Here is a 16,130-nt window from a genome sequence, read left to right as displayed (position 1 = left end):
GCCCTACTATAGCAAAGATCCAGAGGCTTTGGAGAGGGTGCAAAGAAGGTTTATCAGGATGCTGCCTGGACTGGACGGCTTGCCTTATGAAGAAAGGTTGAATAAGCTCGGACTTTTCTCTCTGGAGAGGAGGAAGAGACGAGACCAGATCGAGGTGTATAAAATAATGAGAGGAATAGATAGAGTCAATAGCCAGAGACTCCTCCCCAGGGCATGATTGGCTGGTACGAGGGGTCATAGTTTTAAGATATTAGGGGAAAAGTATAGAGGAGACATCAGAGGTAGGTTCTTTATGCAGAAAGTTGTGAGCGCATGGAATGCGTTGCCAGTGGTTGTGATGGAAGCAGAATCATTTGGGACATTTAAGCGACTGCTGGACAGGCACATGGATAGCAGTGGGTTGAGAGGTGAGTAGGTTATTATATTTTACATTAGGATTAAACCTCGGCACAACATCGTGGGCTGTTCTTTGCTGTACCTTTCTATGTTCTATGTTCTACAACCCAACCTCCCATCCATGTCCTGCATCTTGGGGTGTGCGGCAGCTGTGAGGTCTCCCTGAGCTCTTTCTTCTTGTCCTCTGCAAGGGTCTGCTGCTGCTCCTGGGCTTGCTGTCATCCCTGCTATAACACTTTTAAAAGGAAGAAGGACAGACAATAGGCAGCACACGGTCAGTGAAGAGGAGAGATATAGAGAGAGGAAGAAACGCACACTGCTCACTGACACAGCAGTGAATCTGCGCAGTAACTGCCTTGCTGTTTGAATTCATGTATCTCTGGACATGGATGTGCATCTAGGAAAACTTAACAAACAGTGAAATTCACAACTGATCTTGGAGGAACCTGTGTAAGAGAGCTCACAGCACAGGAACAGATAAGTGAATAGTTTTTATGTGTGGCCTTGCTATAAATCTACAATAGTGAATAAAATGCGTTCCTTTTTGATTATATGTTTTACTGAGATCATGGAATGAGCTGCCAGAAGAAGTAGTGGAGGCTGATACAATTGCAGCACTTAAAAGGCATCTGGATGGGTATATGAAAAAGAAGGGCTTAGAGGGATATGGGCCAAGTGCTGGCAAATGGGACTAGACTAGGTTAGGATATCTGGTTGGCATGGATGAGTTGGACTGAAGGGTCTGTTTCCATGCTGTACATCTGTATGACTCTATGACTCAGTATGACTCTATGACTGACAGCAGTTCCCCCTCCTTGATTGAGGTCTAGCCCCAGCCAGTATCCAACATGATCATTTGGTTGAATGAATGTGCAGTATGTTTGCAGCTGGCACATACTGTTGGTGTTAGATTGAAGTCTTGGTTTGCCATTCAACAAGATGTCTCTCCTCTCTCACACCGCCCCCACCCCCACACCCACCCCCACCTCATCATTCTGCTTGTGAAAGTACGAAAGATGTTATGACGTGCCCCTGACCTTGAGGTGGGCCTTGCCAAAGTTCCCAGCCAACTCTGTCACACATCTCACTATAGTGCACATCATTCATTCCCAGATAAGACGCCCCCTACCTGTTTGATCAAGCATTTTGATACTTGACCAACAGTATCAACTTATGTGGCTCTCTGCCTGACAGTAGTGTCCTATCTTACAGTCATTTTATAAATGGAATATGTCACTCAAAAAGCTGTAGACATTGAATATAAAGAAAACAATGATGGAAACACTCAATGTCAGGCTACAACCTAATTTCTGAGTTTTGAATGTGAGTCTCCACATGAAATTATTGTGTGCTGACAGTTATCTTCTAATCTGTTGACAGCATTTTGAGGTTTTCTCAAACTTGATAAGTTGTTTTGTTGGAGTTAGCTCCCCTGTTAGCTCTCAATAATGACAAAAACTGTCCTGCAGAAAGGTCCAGCCTTTACAAGCAAGAATTTAAATTCTAAAAAGCGTGCAGCACTGAAAATAGCCCAAAAGTACTAAAGCAGAGACTTATATTCTGATGATGTCTTTCATGGTATGAAGACATTTCAAAACATTTCACAGTTAACTAATGTAGGGTTGCACAGTGGCTGACACTGTTGGCTCACGGGACCTGGGTTCGAATCTAGGTGACTATGTGGAGTTTGTACATTCTCCCTGTGTTGGTATGAGTTTCGTCCCACAGCCCAAAGAAGGAGCAGCTTGGTGGCTCAGTGGTTAGCACTGCTGCCTCACAGCGCCAGGGACCCAGGTTTGATTCAAGCCTCGGGTGACTGTCTGTGTGGAGATGGCACATTCTCCCCATGTCTGCGTGGGTTTCCTCTGTGTGCTCCAGTTTCCTCCCACAGTCCAAAGATGTGCAGTTTAGGTGAATTGGCCATGCTAAATTGCCCATAGTGTTCAGGAGTGTACAGGTAAGGTGCATTAGTTAGGGGAATGGGTCTAGGTGGGTTACTCTTCGGAGGGTCAGTGTGGACTTTGGGCGATATGGCCTGTTTCCACACTGTAGGAATTCTATGATTCTAAGTGGATTTGCCATGCTAAATTGCCCATAGTGTCTAGGGATGTGCAAGCTAGGTGGGTTAACCATGGGAAATGCAGTGATAGTGGTGGGTCCGGGGGGGCCGGGGGGGGGAGCGGGGGATGCTCTTCAGAGAGTCAGGATGGGCTGATTGGCCTGCTCCCACACTGTAGGAATTCTATAATTAAGTACTTTCTGAATCATAGTCATTATTGAAATGCAAACATCGATGAGCTAATAGTTTCATTTTACAGATGCCCATCAGGGAATAAATATTTGCCTGCTCATCGAGGATGATTCCCTGGTTTTCTTTGATCCATTGGATCTTTAACACCCACCTGAGAGGACAGATAGAAACTTGCTTTAATATCTCATTCAAACGTTTATACCTTTCAGTCATGCATTCAGTGCCAGTCTTGAATTTTATGCCCAAGTTCTTGGAGAGAGACTTGAACCCAAAACCCCAGGCCTGAGACAAGTCAGTTCTTCAAATACTTCTTCAAACCAAAAATAAAATTGGAGCCCTATCATTTCAGTTTTCATTTCAATAATCAAATGTACAAAATCAAAGAAACTGTTGAAACGTATTGCCTAGTGTGACACTTTCAGTGCATGCATTCTCTCTCTTCTTGCTCTTTGTATTTCTAAACATACTTTATTCATAAAAATTATATTTATATATATATGCATGTTCACAAATACAGTTTGGTACTGTACAGTAGCATATCAAGGAAACAAATATTAGAGTTTGACTCTAACCAAAAAAACCAAAGGCATCTCTTACTCGAACCAGACTATGGATTCCTTCTGGTTGATTTAATTGTCAGCTGGACATGTCAATGTCTGATAATGGCTTCGGCTATTTAAAGTACTTTGTTGATAACATTGCTGTAATGGTCTTTTGTCTGTATTGTCAATTGATACAATACTCAGGAAAACCTGAAATGTCTTTTAAATTAGATACGGGAACAGAAAAAGACAAATATTTGCAAAGGAAAATCAACAATCTCTGAATACAATGGGATCTTTTTCAAAGAGAAAAAAGGAAAGATAAAGATAAATCGAGAATAATGAGATGGAGGCCTTTTTTGTGCATTAGTTTGATGGTCACCTGGAAATGAATGCATAATTTGTGGAACACCAGGCATTACACTTGGCATTGTAGAGCAGGCAAACCAATTTCAAATAGTCTATGATTCAGTTTAAAAAATAAAATAAAGAACTGCAAATGCTGAAGATCTGAAAGAAAAACAGAAATTGCTGGTGAAACTCAGCAAGTCTGGCAGCATCTGTGGGGAGAAATGAATTCTGATAGAGTCACTCATCTCAAAACCTTAACTCTGCTTTCACCCCGCAGGACTCTGCTGTTCCTGCCAAATGTTATCAGCAATTTCAGTTTCTGATCCAGTTTTACATTATTTCTTCTGTTTGACTTGACATTATCAGTTCTGCTTGACGATATCATTGTGAATGTTTGGGGATATTATTCTTTGTCTCCCCCCTATGCTGACTCTCTACTGGCTCCTGGAAAAAAACAGTACAGGTCATTCTGTGATAACACACGTTTTGGCAGAATTAGGGAATGGTATTTTTGAGAACGCTTACCTCCATTGGCAATAACGCGATTCCATTGGGAATCGGTTTGCACGTCTCGTTCTGAGCATGCACGATGTCAGCTGCTACAGAGCAGCTTTCTGGAGAATTCCTGTACGAACAGCAGTTTTCTTACATTATTTAACTATGCTGTGTTAAATTTACTTTTGTTTTGTTAATAAATACGATTTCAACCTTCATTCAGGTTGTGCTATACTTTTGGGTGAGTTTTTGAGCAATCATGAGTGATAGCTTTTGCTGGTCTGCCCCAGATCCCACTTTTCCCATAGACCCCCTTATTTCTATTAAGCGAGGTTCCTCTGGAACGCAACTTTGGCATTACAGGAGAACTACCTGTACCTCAATTTTAAAATTGTGATCATTGCTTTCAAACCTCTCCCTCGCTCTGTAATCTCCACTCGCCCCACAGTCATTTGAGACATTTGTGTTCCTTTAATTCTCAGAATCCCCCCTTTTAATTGCTCTATCATTAGTGGCTGTGCTTTCAGCAGCCTGGAGGGCCTTAAATCTGGAATTTTAAACCCTTGTCTTTTTACCTTTCTTTTGTCCCTTACGTTGCTTCTTAGAATCTACCAATTTAACAGGTCTTTTGGTCATCTGCCTAATTTTGGTTTGTGAGCTGGTTTCAAATTTTGCTTTGTAACACTGCCCTGAAGTGCCTGTTTGACTACATTACAATGCTATATGAATAAAAGCTGTAAAAAAATGTGCAAAGCATTTTTATGTTGAGAAAACCATCAGCATTTGTACTGAAAACAACAAATGCAGAGATCGCAGCAGGTCAGGCAACATCCATGGAGAGAGAGCAAGCTAATGTTTCAAATCTAGATGACTCTTCATCTCCATCAGCATTTGTTCCACTTTTCCCACATTAACATTTTCTGATGTTAGACTTTCCCCAATCAGTTCTCGTCAGTCACACAGGAGAATGGCACAAGTGGCAGGAATAGGTGTCTGCCTGCATTTTCGAAAAGAGGAGAAATGAAAGGGGACAAAATTAAGACTTGCTGCAATTATATTGATTTCCTTTCTTTCAAAACTGGAAGAAAATCTTCTTACTGCTCTCAGGAATGCACTTTTCTTGATTTAAACTATTTGAGCCCCACAACCAACACCATTATCCATTAACAAAAAACGCCAAACAACTGCAGATGTTGGAAATCAGAAACACAAACAGGGAATCACGTTTGCAAACAATCTAGTTCAATTTGATATACAGTACTCACCAAGAAGTCGATGGATATGGTAATACCTAGTCCGTGTCAGCAGCTAAAGACAATAGCATTGGTTTCTGATATTCAGAAAAGAAATTTTTGTTTATTGACAATGTATGTCAGAAAAATAAATCTGACAAACAAATCTACTGATGAAAAAAAACCCAAAAGAACTGTGGATGCTGGAAAGCAGAAACAAAAATATAAATTGCTGGAAAAGCTCAGCAGTTCTGGCAGCATCTGTGGACAGAAATCAGTGTTATCTTTACAGACCCAGTGACCGTTCCTCAGAACTGATATACATATTGGCTATGTTTTACAGATGAGAGAGATTAAAAATATTGCTAGCGGCCAAGAGATGAAAGTGGCAGAGTGATTTAAAAAATAGCAGCAATAGTAACACAGCAAATGCCAAGCCCAACTTGAGATAGTTGTCAATGTGAAGGTGTAGTTACAAGTAGTTTTTCAAATGAGACAAAACACCAAAGTCTTTTCTGTCCTATCAGGTGGATACAAAAGATCCCAAATGATTATTTTGAGAAACAGCCGGGAAATTATTCATCCTGCTATCAACATGGCAAAATGAAATCAGATTACAATTATATTGCTCTCTATGTGAGCTTTTTGTGCACTTATTGGCTGCAGGTTTTAACCAAAAGATGTTCATTGCATGTAAAACCCACTGGGTCATGAAAGATCTTTATTCTTTTCTCAGCAGTGCAGTAGTGGTAATGGATAATAATTTGTTTTAGAATCTTGTTTCAGCATATAGGGAGAGAGAAAATTAACAATAATTTCTTGTTCCTGGTTACAGTCCCACAAAACCTACCAAGAAGGAATGTATGGGATCAATGAAATCATTCAAGGCTTAGTGGGAAAATGTGGTCCAGTTGGATAACAACTGGTATGGTCATGAATACTGACATTTCGACTCCCAGTTTTTTCAATTGCTTCTTTCAATAATTCCACAAAATTTGCCAAAGTTATGGTGCAAGATCTCCACAGATTTTGGGGACCAATAACTTTAAAATGTAAAGTTCTATCATTTCACAACTTAATGATTTATTGATTTAATTCTGACAATGTCTTGAATTTATACTTGTAATAAGAATTAAAATAAGAATAAAGTTTTCATTTTGACTTCAAACAAAAAACTTCAGATGCTGGAAATCTGAAATAAAAACAGAAATTGATGGAGGAACTCAGCAGTTGGCAACATCTATGAACAGAAATCAGACAGAAACATTTCGATCAATGCAAAAGATAAGGGAATGTTAAATTTAGCGATACCTAAAATCATTAACAGTTTCGGAAATCTTTTATGTTGGACCAACATCAATTCAATCAAATCAGGCCTTCACCAGAATTTTGAGAGATCATTTGCAGGTGAAAGACTGCTACTACTGCTGAAACTATTTGCAATAAACCTGTTTTCAGCTATATCAATAAATCTGCTCAAGGTGTTATATTTAATAAATTGAAGATATACTTTCAAGTACAATCTTTCCGATAAAATTAAAGGAACAATTGTACTCAATTTTGGGTGGGATGCTCTTTGGAGGGTCATTGAAGACTTAATGGGCCAAATGGTCTCTCTCTGCACTGTCGGGATTCTATGATCCTTTGTGACTGCATAATTTCATTCCATGGTGCTCACATGTTCCAACTGTCCGATACTTTCAATTTCTGATTGTACTTGAGCAACTGAATAAATTTATCAACTGTTTTTATGTGCATATATTTTCTTTAATTGACCAGATACTTCTCTCAACCATTTCATGGAGGTAAAGATGGGCTTGAGTGGTTGTGTGAAATAGTTGAAAGTAAATTGAGGGTCAAGATTAGAGTGGGACACTGTTTTACCCCTGGGCCAATTCTCATTCCATTGCTGTCAATTGTAAAACCAGAACGCAGCCACTTTACACAGCTCTGCTTTTGATTTTATTCTTTTTTTTAACCAGCACTGAATACAGAAGTCTGGAACAAAATTAGAAACTCAGCAGGTCTGGCAACATCTGTGGAGAGTAAACAGAGCTGTTCTTATGGTTTGTGGGTCTCTGTGGAGTCAAAACTACCACTGCCACATTTACAGTGTGTGGAGGTGCTGGTGTTGGACTGGGGTGGACAAAGTTAAAAATCACACAACACCAGGTTATAGTCCAACAGGTTTCTCTGAAAGCACAAACTTTTGGAGTGCTGCTCCATAATCTGATGTTGAGTGATTTTTAACATTTACAGGGCATATTGGATAACATTGTCAGCAGTCAAGTCAGCAAGAGTCAGACAGTAAATAGAACATATTAGACATGTAAAAAGAATTATTTTTTCACAAGATCAGGAAAACTTCCTTACACCGATTAAAAATCATTTTGGCTATGCTTCTGACACTGATAATGTCTTTCCTCACGAGAATGCTAGAATTTGGATGTTAATCAACTAGCATTAACTATACTAACAAACATGACACATACCTTTGGAATTTCAGGCATTTCTTTAGGTCTATTGACTACTTAAGTTTACACAATGCACAATGCTAATTAGACTGAATTAAGTCTATCTCTGTGTAGATGCTGGGCCTTTAAACCATGGACATAGCATTCATTTTTCTAATGGAGATCAAATGGGTGAAGTAACTCCTTGTATGCATACTCATTAAGAGAACAGCAGTACCTTTTGGTGTAATCTCCTCTCTGTTGTCATGTATTTACTATGCAAATAGCCATTCTCTCCTACTTACGAAACTGAAATTATCAAACTTGTCAGTTCATAGTGGAGGGCTGGAGGCATGGGGGCAGGGGAGCAGGAAGAAGAGGTGGAATGCATAAACTAAAAGTCTTTATGTGAATGGACCAGAATTAACTTACAGTTAAAGAGCAATTTGGTGGTTAAGCAAAATTAGAAGAGATGCATTATGTTATACTGTCATTACAAGTAACTATGGCCTTGAACATATTGGCAATTCTGTTATTTTAGTTTATTGATTGGGTCTCCATCAAGTTAATGGATGATTTAGAGTTGATTATAGAGTCACATAGTGATAGAACTATACAGCATGGAAACAGACCCTTTGGTCCAACTCGTCCATGCCGACCAGATATCCGAACTTAATCTAATGCCTCTAAACCCTTCCTATTCATGTAACCAACCAGACACTTTTAAATGTTGCAATTGTACCAGCCTATACCACTTCCTCTGGTAGCTCATTCCATACACGGACCGCACTCTGTGAAAAAGTTGCCCGTTAGGTCCCTTATAAATTTTTCCCCTTTCACCCTAAACTTATGCTCTCTAGTTTTGGATTCCCCTCCGCCCTGCCCCCCAAGGAACAGACCTTGTCTATTTATCCTATCCATGCCACTCATGATTTTGTAAACCTCTATGAGGTCACCCCTCAGCCTCCGACACTCCAGAGAAAACACCCCAGCCTATTCACCTTCTCCCTATAGCTCAAATCCTCCAACCCTGGCAACATGCTTGTAAATTTTTTCTAAACCCTTTCAAGTTTCACATCCTTCCGATAGGGAGGAGACCAGAATTGCACACAATATTCTACAAGTGGCTTAGCCAATGTCCTGTACAGACCATAAGACCATAAGACATAGGAGTGGAAGTAAGGCCATTTGGCCCATCGAGTCCACTCCGCCATTTAATCATGGCTGATGGGCATTTCAACTCCACTTACCAGCATTCTCCCTGTAGCCCTTAATTCCTTTTGACATCAAGAATTTATCAATCTTGGCCTTGAAGCCATTTAGCGTCCCGGCCTCCACTGCACTCCATGGCAATGAATTCCACAGGCCCACCACTCTGGCTGAAGAAATGTCTCCGCATTTCTGTTCTGAATTTACCCCCTCTAATTCTAAGGCTGTGCCCACGGGTCCTAGTCTCCTCGCCTAACGGAAACAATTTCTTAGCGTCCACCCTTTCCAAGCCATGTATTATCTTGTAAGTTTCTATTAGATCTCCCCTTAACCTTCTAAACTCCAATGAATACAATCCCAGGATCCTCAGCTGTTCCTCGTATGTTAGACCTGCCATTCCAGGGATCATCCGTGTGAATCTCCACTGGACACGCTCCAGTGCCAGTATGTCCCTCCTGAGGTGTGGGGCCCAAAACTGGACACAGTACTCCAAATGGGGCCTAACCAGAGCTTTATAAAAGCTCAGTAGCACATCACTGCTTTTATATTCCAACCCTCTTGAGATAAATGACAACATTGCATTCGCTTTCTTAATCACGGATTCAACCTGCATGTTTACCTTTAGAGAATCTTCAACTAGCACTCCCAGATCCCTTTGTACTTTGGCTTTATGAATTTTCTCACCGTTTAGAAAGTAGTCCACGCTTGTATTCTTTTTTCCAAAGTGCAAGACCTCACATTTGCTCACGTTGAATTTCATCAGCCATTTCCTGGACCACTCTCCCAAACTGTCTAGATCCTTTTGCAGCCTCCCCACTTCCTCAGTACTACCTGCCTGTCCACCTAACTTCGTATCATCGGCAAACTTCGCTAGAATGCCCCCAGTCCCTTCATCCAGATCATTAATATATAACGTGAACAGCTGCAGCCCCAACATTGAACCCAGTGGGACACCGCTTGTCACCGGCTGCCATTCCCAACTCTCTGCCTTCTGACAGACAGCCAATCCTCAATCCATGCCAGTAGCTCACCTCGAACACCGTGGGCCCTCACCTTACTCAGCAGCCTCCCGTGTGGCACCTTATCAAAGGCCTTTTGGAAGTCGAGATAGACCACATCCACTGGGTTTCCCTGGTCTATCCTACTTGTCACCTCTTCAAAGAATTCTAACAGGTTTGTCAGGCATGATCTTGCCATGTTGACTTGTTCTAATCCAACCCTGCTCTTCCAAGAATTTAACGATGGATTCTAGAATTTTATCAACAACCGAGGTTAGGCTAATTGGCCAATAATTTTCCATCTTTTGTCTTGATCCTTTCTTGAACAAGGAGTTACAACAGCGATCTTCTAATCATCCGGGACTTTCCCTGACTCCAGTGACTTTTGAAAGATCTCAACCAACGCCTCCGCTATTTCCTCAGCCACCTCCCTCAGAACTCTAGGATGTAGCCCATCGGGGCCAGGAGATTTGTCAATTTTAAGACCTTTTAGCACTATCTCTTTTGTAATGGCAATTGTACTCAACTCAGCCCCCTGACTCCCTTTAATTGTTGGGATATTACTCATGTCTTCGACTGTGAAGACTGACGCAAAGTACTTATTAAGTTCTCCAGCCATTTCCTTATCTCCCATCACTAGGCTTCCAGCATCAGTTTGAAGTGGCCCAATGTCTACTTTTACCTGTCGTTTGTTTCTTATGTATTGAAAGAAACTTTTACTATCATTTCTAATATTACTGGCTAGCCTACCTTCATATTTGATCCTCTCCTTCCTTATTTCTCTCTTTGTTATCCTCTGTTTGTTTTTGTAGCCTTCCCAATCTTCTGATTTCCCAGTGCTCTTGGCCACTTTATAGGATTTCTCTTTTTCTTTGATCCATTTCCTGACTTCCCTTGTCAGCCATGGCTGTCTAATCCCTCCCCGGATAATCTTTCTTTTCTTGGGGATGAACCTCTGTACAGTGTCCTCAATTATACCTACAAACTCTTGCCATTTTTGCTCTACTGTCTTCCCTGCTAGGCTCTGCTTCCAGTCGATTTTCGTCAGTTCTTCTCTCAAGTCCTCGTAATTACCTTTATTTAACTGTTACACCATTACATCTGATTTTGCCTTCTCTTTTTCAAACTGCAGATGGAACTCTACCATACTATGATCGCTGCTTCCTAAGTGTTCCCTTACTTAAAGATCTTTTATAAAGTCTGGTTCATTTTATAAAGTCTGGTACAGTCGCAACATGACCTCCCAACTCCTATACTCAATGCTCTGAACAATAAAAGAAAGCACACCAAACACCTTTTTCACTGTCCTATCTACCTGTCACTCTACTTTTGAGGAACTATGAACCTACAGTCCGAGGTCTCTCTATTCAGCAACACTCCCCAGAACCTTACCATGAAGTATATAAGTTCTGCTGTGATTTGCTTGTCCAAAATACAACACGTCACATTTATCTAAATTAAACTCCATGCCACTCCTCAGCCCATTGGCCCATCTGATCAAGATCCCACTGTACTCTGAGGTGACCTTCTTCGCTGTCCACTACACTTCCAATTTTGGTGTCATCTGCAAACTTACTAACTATACCTCCTACGTTCACATCTAAATCATTTATATAAATGACGAAAAGCAGTGAACCCAGCACCTTGTAGCCACAGGCCTTCCAGTCTGAAAAGCAACCCTCCATCACCATCCTCTGTCTTCTACCTTTGAGCCAGTTCTGAATCCAAATGGCTAGTTCTCCCTGTATTCCATGAGATCTAACCTTGCTGACCACTCTATCATGAGGAACCTTGTTGAACGCCTTACCAAAGTCCATACAGATTACGTCCCCCGCTCTGCACTCTTCAATCCTCTTTGTGACTTCTTCAAAAAAACCTAATCAAGTTGGTGAGTGAGTTGTTGGAAGGAGCTTATGCTGAATGCACAAACACAGCATATTAGTGGCCAGATAATAAAATCATAGAAATTTACAGCACAAAAATGGCCATTCAGCTTATCATACCTATGTGCTGGTCTTTTGAAAGTATAGTCAAGTTTAGTCTTATACCTGTGTTTTTTTGTCTCATTCCGTGAACTCTACATTCTCTATCTTGTTCATGTTCAACTCCCTTTCTAAATTACTTGTGGAATTGACTCCTACCATAATTTCAGCAAAAGAAATTTGAGTATCCTGACAATTTAAAAATAAATGTTGTAAATAACTAATCTACCTTCTGGGCCTGGTGCCTGGCAGCTAGGTTTTGCAGCTTTGTGCTTTGTCTCAAAACCATGCAGCACTTTTTATAAAAGTAAAGAATGTACCAGAATAATATCAGCTCGGTGACGTCAGTTATGTAGAGAGTTAAGAATAACTGGGAACCTTCTCCTCAGAGTAGAGAAGTTTAAGTGGAAATTTAACAAGGGTGTTCAAAATTATGAGGGTTTTAATCCAGCAAATAAGGAGAAATAGTTTATACTGGTCAGACGGTCATTGACCCACTGACATAATCAAGGCCAATTTATTATATTCAAGTCAGGTCAAAGGTCATGCAGTACATAAGAGGAGCTTTGGCCAATTGAGTGTACACTGACAGGAAAATACCATTTCTACAATTTTTTTCTTTGCAGAAATATAATTTATTCATAAATTATTTATCAGTCCATGTAAAGGTCCGAAAACAATTCGGTACAGACTTTGTTGATAAAATATATGGAAATCTGACATTCCTCAGAGTTTGCATTGAGTTGCAACCATTTTCTAATCATGCAAGGTAACTATTTTATTACCATTAAGGCTTTAACAGACCCTCGCTATAATTTGGTAGGAGGACCTTAGATGGTGGTATATCCTACCGCCACCATTCTATTTGCATTGCTTTCCAGCATTTGGCCCACAGCCTTGAATGTTGTGCCATTTCAAGAGTTTGTCCATGCACTTTTTAATGGTTGTGAGGTTTCTTGCATCTTCTACTCTCACAGACAGTGCATTCCCACCATCCTCTGGGTGAAAAATGTTTTCCTTAAATCCTCTCTAGGTCTCCTGGCCTTCAGCTAAAATTATGCCCCCATTTAATGATCCTTCTACTAAAGGGATTAGCTTCTTCCTATCTGCCCTATCCATGCCACTCATAATCGTATCCACCTCAATCAGGATCCCTCCTCAGCCTTCCCTGCTCTTAAGAAAACAACCTGAGCAAATTCAGCCTCACTCCATAATGGTGGCATGGTGACTCAGTGGTTAGCACTGCTGCCTCATAGTGCCAGGGACCCAGGTTCAATTCCTACCTTGGGTGACTGTCTGTGTGGAGTTTACACATTCTCCCTGTGTCTGTGGGTTTTTCTCCCACAGTCCAAAGATGTGAGATCAGTTGAATTGGCCATGATAAATTGCCCATAGTGTTAGGTGCATAGTCAGGGGTAAATATAGGGGAATGGGTCTGGCTGGGTTACTCTTCAGGAGGCCAGTGTGGACATGTTGGGCCAAAGGGCCTGCTTCCATACTGTGGAGAATCTAAACTGCTCCAAATCAGGCAACATCCTGAGGAAAGTCCTCACTGACATGCTCAAATGACCAACTAAAATTTTTGGTCATTAAATTCAGGACAAAGGGTCATCAGGTAAATGTCTTTCTCTATTTTGATGCCCCATCCATCCAAATTCTTCTGGATAAACTAAGAGTAAAATCCTCGATAGTAAAATTCAAAAATGGCTCCAAATTGTGATGTCACACTTCTTTTTATTTCACTCGTTGGATATGGGTGTCACTGGCTGGCCAGAACATTTTGCCCATTCCTAGGGTCATGAAATGTTAAATTTGTTTCTCTCTACACAGTGGCTGCCAAACCTGCTGAGTTTCTTTCAAACTTTCTGTTTTATTTCTGATCTCCACTTTGCCTGGTATTAAAACTGCTCCACTTGCCTGCATTTGGTTTATATTCATCTAAACCTTTCCTATTTGTGTATCGGTCTAAATGTCTTTTAAATATTGAACTGTATCTGCGCCTACTACTTCCTCTGGCAGTTCATTCCACAAACAAATCACCTTCTGTAAAAATGGTTATCCCATAGGTTCCTTTTAAACCTTTCTCCTCTCACCTTAAAAATATGTCCTCCTGTTTTAGGTTTCCCTACTCAAGGGGAAATACCAGTTCCAGTTGTAGGCCGTTCTTACTTCTAGCTGGTCAAGTTGAAACACCTTTTTCCTGATTAAAGCCAGTTAGTTCAATGCAGATTAGGTATTGAACTTGTATCTTTGCTGAATATTATCACATAATGCAGATAGATTTATGAAGAGATACTTCGTGAGCCAGTGACTTTTTTCTCGTAAAATCTCATTAGTAAGTTCAAAAGTTTGTGAATACTCCTGGAAGAACAGCATTATTCAGCACACTTTGATACAAGAACTTGCCATTCTAATGCAGGACCGTAAAACAGATTATTAATCCATTTTTAGTTTTTCACATGCTGACCAAGCAACTGCATACTTTCAGGACTTCCTGCTTCCAAAATGTAACCATTTCCTACACCTCAATAACAAACACACAATTTCTTTTAAAAATGTGTACTGAAGAACATGTGAAAATGTTACATCATAGAGATGTTACCGACACGGATGGGATGATCATGTCTTTTGTTCACAGTTCTCTAGTTTGATCTCAGTCAGTCACTTTAAACAGTGTTAAAATAATTTAGCACATAAAAATGACTGACATGCTGAAGGATTTAAAAGCATGGCGAAATCAGTGGTGTCTTCATTCACTCCACAAATTTGTTCAGAGTACGTATATGTTATAAGTGATAGAGTTTGTTGCTGTTACCATGTCTATGAAAAGAAAGCTAACAGAATTGACAGTTGAACAGAAAAGTGAGATTTGACAGCGTCCAGACTGTGGTGAAAAGGCATCAAAGATTGGAAAAGGAACAGTATCTGACATCAAAAAAACAAGACCGTTGATTAAGAAATTTATCAACCAAAGTGACACTTCATATGCATTGAAAGAAAATCCATGAAGCCAGCAAAAGATAAACAACTTGGTAGCCATGACAGCGAAGAGGAAACCACCAAGAACTGCAGACAGGTGGGGTTAGGAGACTTCATAGAGGCTGAGATCGATGCTTGGATAAACTACGACAATGACATTGGAACAGAGACACTCAGCGATGACCAGATTATCAACATAGTCACGGAAGAGCAGTGGAAAAGTATGGACACTGTGGATGATAAGGAAAATCAGATACCGACACCTCCTTCGGTCCCCATTAATGAAGTTATCGACGGTTTGTGACTGTTTATGGAGTGGTATGACGCACAAGATGAAGTCGATGCCGTTAAGTTGTCAAATGTTATTGCTGGCAAAAACAAAGAAACAAAAGCACTTCAAGCAACAGCGATTGGATATTTTCTTCAAAAAATATTAATTGACCTCTACCTCAATGAATTTTGTTTATACAAAAAGCGATTTTATTTGTAAAACATTATGAATTTTTAAGCAATATCCAGTGTTTGTATACATTTTGTCAATTGAATGAAATAAAAACTCTGTAAACTTGCTTTTTAATGTAATTATGTTTAGTATGGCAGCCTTTGTTTACGATCAGATCAGTTATCCGAACAATCCGTTATCCAAACAAAAACTCTCCGTCTGCCTTGTTCAGATAATTGAGGGTGTTCTGTACATGTCACTTGTTAAAGGTAGAATTGTGAGATGTGTTAGATATTAGGAAAACAAAAACAAAACAGATTGCATGATCATAGAATCTCTACAATGCAGAAAGAGGCCATTCTGGCCTATCGAGTCTGAACTGACTCTCTGAAGAGCATCCCACCCAGACCAACCCTCCCTCGGATTTTTTAACCATGCAGGCAGAAGTGGGTATTCAGATGCTGGAGATTAGAGTCAAGATTAGAGTGGTGTTGGAAAAGTGCAGTAGGTCAGGCAGCATTTGTGGAGTAGGACCGACCTGGATACACCTGTACCTACCTGGATACTATGGGGCAATTTGTAGCATGGTCAATTCACCTAATCTGCACATCTTTGGACCATGGGAGGAAATTGGAACACCTAGAAAGGACCCATGCAGACACAGGATGAATGTGCAAACTCCACACAGTCACCAAAGGCTGGATTCGACCCCAGGTCCCTATGAGGCAGCAAAGCTAACTACTGTACCAACATGCCATCCTTAAGGAATCATTAAGGAACAAGATTCAACTTATTGCTTT

Source organism: Chiloscyllium plagiosum, unplaced genomic scaffold (assembly GCF_037043375.1).
Source record: "Chiloscyllium plagiosum isolate Xiang-an unplaced genomic scaffold, Cpla_swu_hap1 HiC_scaffold_1, whole genome shotgun sequence".
Lineage (NCBI taxonomy): Eukaryota > Metazoa > Chordata > Chondrichthyes > Orectolobiformes > Hemiscylliidae > Chiloscyllium > Chiloscyllium plagiosum.
This window is presented reverse-complemented; position numbering follows the sequence as displayed.